Source organism: Calonectris borealis, chromosome 3, assembly GCF_964195595.1.
Source record: "Calonectris borealis chromosome 3, bCalBor7.hap1.2, whole genome shotgun sequence".
In the NCBI taxonomy this organism is placed as follows: domain Eukaryota; kingdom Metazoa; phylum Chordata; class Aves; order Procellariiformes; family Procellariidae; genus Calonectris; species Calonectris borealis.
The window spans coordinates 46,609,881-46,618,128 of NC_134314.1; positions in this window are offsets into that span (position 1 = coordinate 46,609,881).

Consider the following 8,248-nt stretch of genomic DNA (forward strand, 5'->3'; position numbering starts at 1 on the left):
CTACTGCAAGGGAATTGCTTGCTGTGTTACAGATAAGAGGGATCCATTTACAGATGGGATCTAAGCTTCTGTGAGGGCAGAGAAAGGTCCTGGGCATCCACATCCCAGCTGCTGCCACTGCTTGACTTTCAGAGGCAAATGAGCTATCCTAAAACCTGTGTTTTGAATCAGTGGCCAGCACAAGAAGGGAAGACTTGTGAGGGAGAGAAGAGTGGGAAGGAGGTATTAAACCATTCACCTCCCAGAGCTGCCCCAGACAAGGTAGGCAAACCTGGTGTTTGGAAGGAAGCATTACTACCATTTATGCTCTGGAAGCCAATGCTTTGTGTTGGTAGTCCTGCCTGTGCCTTTGCTGGCATTAAGATGCTGTACAGATGCAAGGGAGACAGAAAGGCAAACAGGTTGCCCCAGGGTTATTATTTAGTCAGATGTTAAACATCTGTTCAGCAAGGAGATTGCCACCCTCCTTCTGGAGGACCTCACGCTGTGTTACTGCTGCTCTGGGTGCGGTGTTGCCCAGGGGCTGCAAGGGTCCAGCGCACAGTGATGCCACAGCACGGGAAGCCCCACCTGCAGATCCCGTGTGCCTCGGGGGGTGTTGGATACAGATCCCTGCAGGCACCCTGGCAGCCTTGTCATCCTGCTCATAAACCAGACTTTAAGAGGTTGGTTATGACCTGCATGGCACTGGCCAGACTTGACCATTTAAGAGGTGCATGTCCGAATGTCACATCTTGGTAGTCAGAGTTTAAGAACAGCAAATAAAGAACATGGGTAAAACACAAGTTCTGTACCCTCGTACCTGTCCCACACTCTTGACTTGCTAGCAGCGCTCTGCCAGCCTCTCTTCCTCGTGCTTCCAAAGTCTCCTGCCAGCAGGTACTGAACCCATTTGGCCTGGCAGTCTGGCAGCCAAGCTTATCTGCGGGCAAAACAGCAAAGAGCGTGTCCTCAGCCCGCCTTTTCCTTGGCTGTGGAAGAAGGCAGCGTCCATTCCTCCAGGGAAGGTGCACAGCCTCGCAAAGGCAGCACCGTTGCTTGTGACCAATGACTTGTATTAGAGAGGATTATGAGACGGCGGTAGTGCCCAGCAACCCAAGCCGCAGCACTTTGTCCAGCCGTGGGTATTGCTTTCTGCTCCTGTGCATCACAGGTGCTGCAGTCTCGGACTGGTTCCTGGCATACGTTCGGGTTTTCTTACCTTTGCCTCAAAGAAGCTCATAGGTGATGCACGCCGGACTGACAGCCACCTCGCTCGCTCACTCAGGGAGGGTGGGAATCTAGCTCTGCATCTTTGCTAAATTACCACTTTTCATTTTTCCGAGTGGGGAAAATAAGAGCTAACAGTGATATACACTCTCATGCCTGTCTGGCTGCAAACACACTCCGAGCGCAGCACAGTCTGGGAGAGTTATCCCTCAGATACATCGTGCAGAGCAAAACAAGATCTATACCTTAAAGTACACTTTAATCTGTAATCTGTTCTAGTGTGGCTGCCTAAAGGAAGAGAGAATAATAGAATAAAATACGTAGATTTTTCCAGTTAACATAAATCTAAGCCTACTTTGTTATATAGCAAGTCAAGTTTTTCTGCTGAAGCGTGCAGTTTGATTTGGGGGCAGGGAGGCACTAATAAACTCGTTAGTATTACTGGGTTCTGCGTATTGGTATAAAAACTCTTGATCTGCATTACATCAATCTTTTTTTTTCTGTAATGTCTTTGGGTTCATTGCATCTCTTTTAAAAAAGCCTGAGGTTAGCCTGCGCAGCTGGTGGTGGGTGTCAAAACCGCGCTCTGAGCCCGGTGGTTGCGGTGGGTCTTTGCAGAGTCCCACCACAGAAGCTGTCCCGTCTGTATTTTGGCTGAGAACTAACTAAGCTTTTTAAAAATCAGGGCTCACGCCGAATGCCTTGCCCTGAGTTTTGCTTTCCCGTACTGCTGCCAACTGGGCTTGAACAGCAGAGCTTCAGGCGCCAAATCTCCCCCAGAGCCTCAAGAAATAGGGCCACCCATTTTCTGCTTGTCTCCCGCACCGGTAGCACCCATGGCTTCTACTCGCTGCCCTCTCTCTTCCAACCGGCCAGAGTTTGGGCAGCACAAAGCTTTTAATAGCTCCGCTAATCGGTACGGGTTTTTTTTATGGGTTGCTCTGCCTGAAGCAAAAACGCCTCGCCATGGCCATGCGCGGTGACCGGCTGTCCCCAGCCAAAGTGACACCCCTGCCCAGGTAGGGCTCTCGCTTCATGTCCTGGCGGGGCATCCTCTGATGGTATGGAAATGCTTTCCTTCTCTTTGAAATAGCCCTTGCCTGCAGAAGACATCATTTAGTAGGGGTTTGTGGCAAGGGCTGAGTTTATGAGAGGGTGAAAAAAGGCTTTTTCATCGCTGACAGGCTCTCCAGGATCCTTTTGAAATAATCACTGACTGCTGCCAGGATTCGTTTTGTTGTAATATTAATGATCTCTCTGGACCCCTTGAGTTTCATATACACATCTTTTTAATTATTCAGATAAAATAGCCAAGATAAAGATGCAAAACCATCATTCTGCATTTCAGTTTGGATTTAGAAGAGGGGTTAATGGTAACTTTAATGACATACAAAGGTACAAATATACAGGAAATGGAAAACATCCAGAATTTAAACTACTACTTCTGTGCTATACAGAAGTACCTATATCTAAGTCCACATTATGTGCAATTCCAGCAGTTCGCTAGAGTTTACCTTGCACTTTCTGGTAAACAAAGCCACTTTCTGAGGTGACTCATACCCTGAGACTGCCCCAAATGATGTAAATAACTCAGCGTTCCTTGCTTTTGCCAAAAAAAAAAAGAAGACTTTGCATGAAACCTCCTGCTTTCTGCATGTGGAAATATGCAGGCTGGCAGCTCGTTGCTGTTGGTCACATCCATCAGTTATTAATACAGAGCAAGATAAAAGAAGAAGATACTCAACTGACAGATCTACAGTCTCACAATCCTTTAGTTGTTTTTATTTTATTTCAAGCTTTTTGGATGACTGACAACCCTCATAAGGTCATGAGGGCAGTTACACACTTTTATAATCAGATCTTTCATGTAAAACTCGGTCAGAAGCAGAACAGCGTTGGGAACCAGCTACAGATCGCTTGCCATAGCCCGGTGCAGTGGCTCCCAGTCTTTGCCCGTTTGTACGTGCTCTCCCCCTCCCATTTACAGCATACTCTGGTCAGAAGAATTAAGATTTGCAGTACATGCTGCTGTGACCTGGTGGGCATCTCAGATCATATTTGATTAATAATAGAGATATATGTGAATTTTGCAGATTTCCTTGAACAGATTTCCTTTCCTTACCATATTTACTCTTTTCAAAAGATGCATACAGTCTTCAGATATAACCCTGTTAAGTAAGAGGTGTTTTCTGTGGGAAAACAAGTTTTTTAATGCCTCTGCCTTAGATTAGCTAGCAACTAGCCTAAGGTGGTAATGACAGAGATAAAAGCGCTAGCTGCGGCAGACCCTGCAAAACGGGGCAATGTATCATTAGTAAGCACAAACCCTGTCAATCCAGGGCAATAGGACCATAAAACATGAGAAGATCATTCCAGTGCAACACATTTGTCTACAAAGCAAGTCCCAGCTGAAGGCAGTGGGAGGAGACCAAGAAGGGGTGGAAACAGGGCAGAGGAGAGCCCCTTCAGAGGCCGTGTCCCTGAGGCCAAGGTCGTGCTTTCATCTCCCGAGAGCTCTGGAAGTGAAGACGGATGGGAGAGACAGCGGCAGAGCCGATGGCCTGCTGTCTGCATCCTCTGAGAAGGCAAACTGCTGAGCACCATAGCAGATAGCAGGATTTTGGTTTATTGTGAATTTGGTTCTGGAAAAAGGTGTTTGTCACGTAGTCCTGTAGACAGAAGCTTTTTTCTTATCTGCAGGTAGGATTCAATAAGGGAGAGATGCTGCACAACCCGCATAGGAATGCTGTCCTGTCTAGACAGGCCATTTGAAGTTTCTCCCGTTACCTGCTGTGAAGTCCTTCAGCCCATGTAGCTTCCTCCCTTTCTCGTCCTTTCAATGGGACATCATCTCATCTGACTACAGCTTCGGAAACACTGGCATCTCGGTTCATCTGGGGTCCCACGCTTCCTCTAGAGAAGGAAAAAACAAGGTGTCCCCAGGGTACTTTGTCAGCAGCCGTAGCGGGGTGAGCCAGGTCTCATCCTCCCCACACACATTTCTCTCCTTAGCAGACAGCGTTTGTTGGCAGCTTTGGCAGGACTTTTCTTACTGTGGTGTACTGAGAAATGCTGCTCTGGTGACTCAAAATTCAAAGGGTTGCATGTTCCCTGGCTGCAGAGCAGATGCCTCCGGGCAAGCCCACAATCGGGGAACCGTCCCCGAGTTCGAAAGCTTTGCGCTCTCAAGGAGCTAGATGGTCAGATGGTCTCGCTATTAGGATTTGGTGGGGGGGGTTAATGAACACGGGAGCACCTTTTGTTCTGACATTCAAAGGAAATCTGGCACTGCTTTGTTTAGAGAGAACAACATCGGGGTTTACTGGTTTTTCACATCCCTGGGTGTGGGACAGACACAATCAGTGTTACAGTTGTCGAGGGTGCAAAACATTTTAAAACCTGTTGGTAGCCTTCCCAGGTGCCACAGCCGTGGTTGCCCATTACTTGCCTGTGGATTCTCGTTTGCCTGCAGACGTCACTGCCTTCTGAGGTCTGCGTTTGTATCTTCTACTGCATTTTCTGTCCATCTGACTTCGGCACAACTGCACTTGTGTGCATCTAAGCTACAGATGCCTCGGTTCTGCGGCGGTGGCAGGCACTCGGTGGCTGTTGACATGCCCATCCAGGCCAGGACCTGCTCTGTTGCAGCTGGGGAGCGGGGCAGGGACCACCCTTATGGGAAGATCCCCCAGGGTGGCCAGGTCCCATCCCTTTTGTAAAGCGTAACTTCAAGGTGGATCAAGGGAGGAGGGGCTCTGAGCTGCCACTTCTCCAACAGCAGGAAGGCAAAGCTGGGAATTAAACCCCAAGTTTCAGTGCTGGGGCTATGCTTCATCAGAGGGCGTTCACGGTGAATCTGCTAACTTTCACAGTTATTTATGTGAGCTGAATACATTCTTCTGAGGTCTCCTTTTTATTGTATGTTTTGTTTACTTTCATTTTTATATGTGTTCAGATTGTATGTGCTTATTCTAATGCAGGAAAATAAACACTAGGTCTTCTATATCTGCTATTATTGCAAGTTTTTATAATACAACTACTGTACAAGGCAACATTAGCAGTTTAATCTCCAAGTTGTTTCAGGGTTGGGGTTTTTTTAAGTTAACACATCTCATGAGGACACAACAGAGGTTTCAGATTTATTAATGGAACACTAATGGTCTTCACAATGCTTTTAAGCAGAAAACAATTTTATTTTTTAGAAAAAGTGAATATTGATTATATCTCTGGAGTGACTCCATGTGGGAATAAAATGCAGATCAAAGTATACATCCTGAATTCCTAATGCACTGAGAGGTGGCTGTGCAATTAATGCATGTGTAAGTCACGACGGGTCAGGTGATTTTACACCCTAGATGAAAACCCAGCCCTTCTGGCTAGGATAAAACATGACATCATTTTATATTGTTTCAAGAAAATGGGACATGTGTCAATACAAATAAAGTCTACTGTTAGCACAAACTTTAAATGATTAGAATTTTGTCCTATAACCTGGAGGAACCAGGGGAAATACAGGGTGATTTTTGTCACAAAAACATTATCTGAAAAGAATGTTATTTTTCTTCAAATTTATAGTACTGTTCAGTCTAAGAAGAATCAAATGATTTTGAAAGGGTTATAAAAGCAGCGTTCTGCTTTCCATTGGAAAAGGGGCTGGGGAAAATATGTGGTTATGACGGCAAGATAGCGCATTACATAAAAAGAACTGTTTTTCTGTCACTCATCATGAAGCAGGAGACAACGCAACAAAACTCACCCCGATTTGGAAAAACAGAAAGTTATCCTGAGACAGCACAGAACCGAATAAACCACAAAGTCTGCTTTAGAGGTGCTGAAGGATAATTGTACATGAAGTGTTACTACTCCCTCGCGGGCTCCGCAAAGCCCAGCAGAGGCAGTAAGCGAGAAGCAGTGCCGTTGAGCAGTTCGAGAACTTCAAAGGGGAGGTGACGGGGAAGAGATATTATGCATTTGGGCTTCCGCATTTTTCCCTTTAACAAGATAATGTTAGTAATTTTATTAAATAAATGCTGACTCAAGTCAACGGTGTTGCAGTTTTAGGATACAAATTGTTTGTACCTGTGGGCATCTTGGGATAGATAGTAAGGAAGTTTTGCTCTAGCTTATGCTCCTGATAAAAAGAAATTAAATGCAAAGTACAGTGAGAATACATGTGCATGAGGCAGGGTAAGAGATCCTCTACACAAACTCGGTGAGCACCGTGAATGAGGGAGCTGGCAGCTACCCATGAGTACTAAGTGACCAATATTCAGTTTGAAGTGAGAGGATTCCACCTTTCCTTTGCAGGACGTCAGCGAGGGTGCAGGCATTTGGAACGAGGCACTGGAGGTTAACATGGAAAAACAAGTGGGAGGCTGTGAATACCTGAACTGTTATGCTTCCGTGTGACACAGAGCCACTCTCCCAACCATCAGTAGTTTCTCTTTGAAGGCACATTTGAACCTGACTGCCCTGTATACCATTATTTCACATTTCTCGTCTCCATTGGAATCACATTTATCTTCCAGGCATCGCTCTTCTTCCTTCTACAGCTTCTGGCTTTTCACTGCTGTCCCCCATTCCGGGTACTCCTGGGTGCCTTTCAAATCCCTGACGTGATGATTCATGTTCTGTCTCCCTTTTCCTCCTCCAATCTGCTTCATCAGGCTGACTAATAACAGAAGCTGAGCCTTTTGCTTTCTGAACCTCTAGACTGTATGCAATTTATGCAATTATTCCTTCCAGGCATTTCTTAGAAGTGTGTGGAAAATAAGCTTTTTTTTTTTTTAATTAAAGCTGAGATTTCAAGAAGTTGAGAAGCTGTTTTCAGAAAAACTTTCTACAAGATAGTTTTTAGTCTTACCTCCAGTCACAGCCACTACACATTTCTGTTCCTGCTACTTTCTCCCTCCTCTTTTCCATTCCCTAGCAACCTGACACAGGGTGTTTGTGGAAAAGTATGTAAAGGAATCATAAAGTTCAGTAAAAATGGCCATGAAATGTCACTGGACCGCCAGGGAAGAACGGGCAATGAGACGCCCGTAATGACACACCATGGAAACTTCAAATTCTGTTTTTATTTAAAAAGGAAATTAAATGCAAATCTCCTCTGAGGCTCTCATACTACTCAAATTGGGCTTGAGTGCAATTAGCGTTTCAGTTATTATCTGAAAGTGCCATTCAACAAGACAGGGTGAGCCAGCCCATTCAGCCCCTACCCTCTCCCTGGCCATGTGCTCCCACTGCTCACCTCCTGGCTGGCGCTACTCCTTGACAGTCGGAAAATTCAGCTCCCTGAACAGCACAACCGCCACCAGCACCCCAAGAGAAAAAAAAAAGAAAAAAAAAAAAAAGAAAGAAAAAAGATTTACAGCTCAGACAAGCATCAGTCTCAGCAAAGGCCTGGGACTGGAACTGTGTGGACCGATGGGGGAGATAAAACAACACAATGAGCCACATAAGAGCCGAGACCACCCAGAACAACATAGTTTGCTCTGTTGGATTTTTTGGCCAGACCAGCTCCTTGCTCTGATTTGTTGTGTTGCAGAAACAAATGGCTGGAACAAGAGAATTAAGGGTCTACAACTACAAATAAACACAGAGGCTGAAAAAGATAAGCCCCGAATATGACTTTTTCCCAATCTCAAGGCAAGAATCCCCTCTTCCTCACCCTAGTCCCAGGTGCTTGCCTGGTGCCATAACATTACTTTTTTTTCCTCCTATCACCACTATTCCTGTAAACATCAAAGTTATGGCTCCATACTCATGAACAATGTGCAACAGGAAAGCCAAAGATTTGCAAGTTTATTTGACTTAAATTCTGTCCATTTCAATGGCACCTCTTAAATTTCCACAGCAACTGGGCTAAGAGAAGCGTGAAATCTCTATTGGTTTCCTATGCACAGATTTTAAGAAAAAAGTTTCTGCACTATGAATACGTTGTATGCATTCAGTGCCCAATACTGAATTTGATTACACTGTGTCAGAGATGCACATTTATGAATAATGCAAGGATTAAAAAAAAAAAAATCAGCTGAAG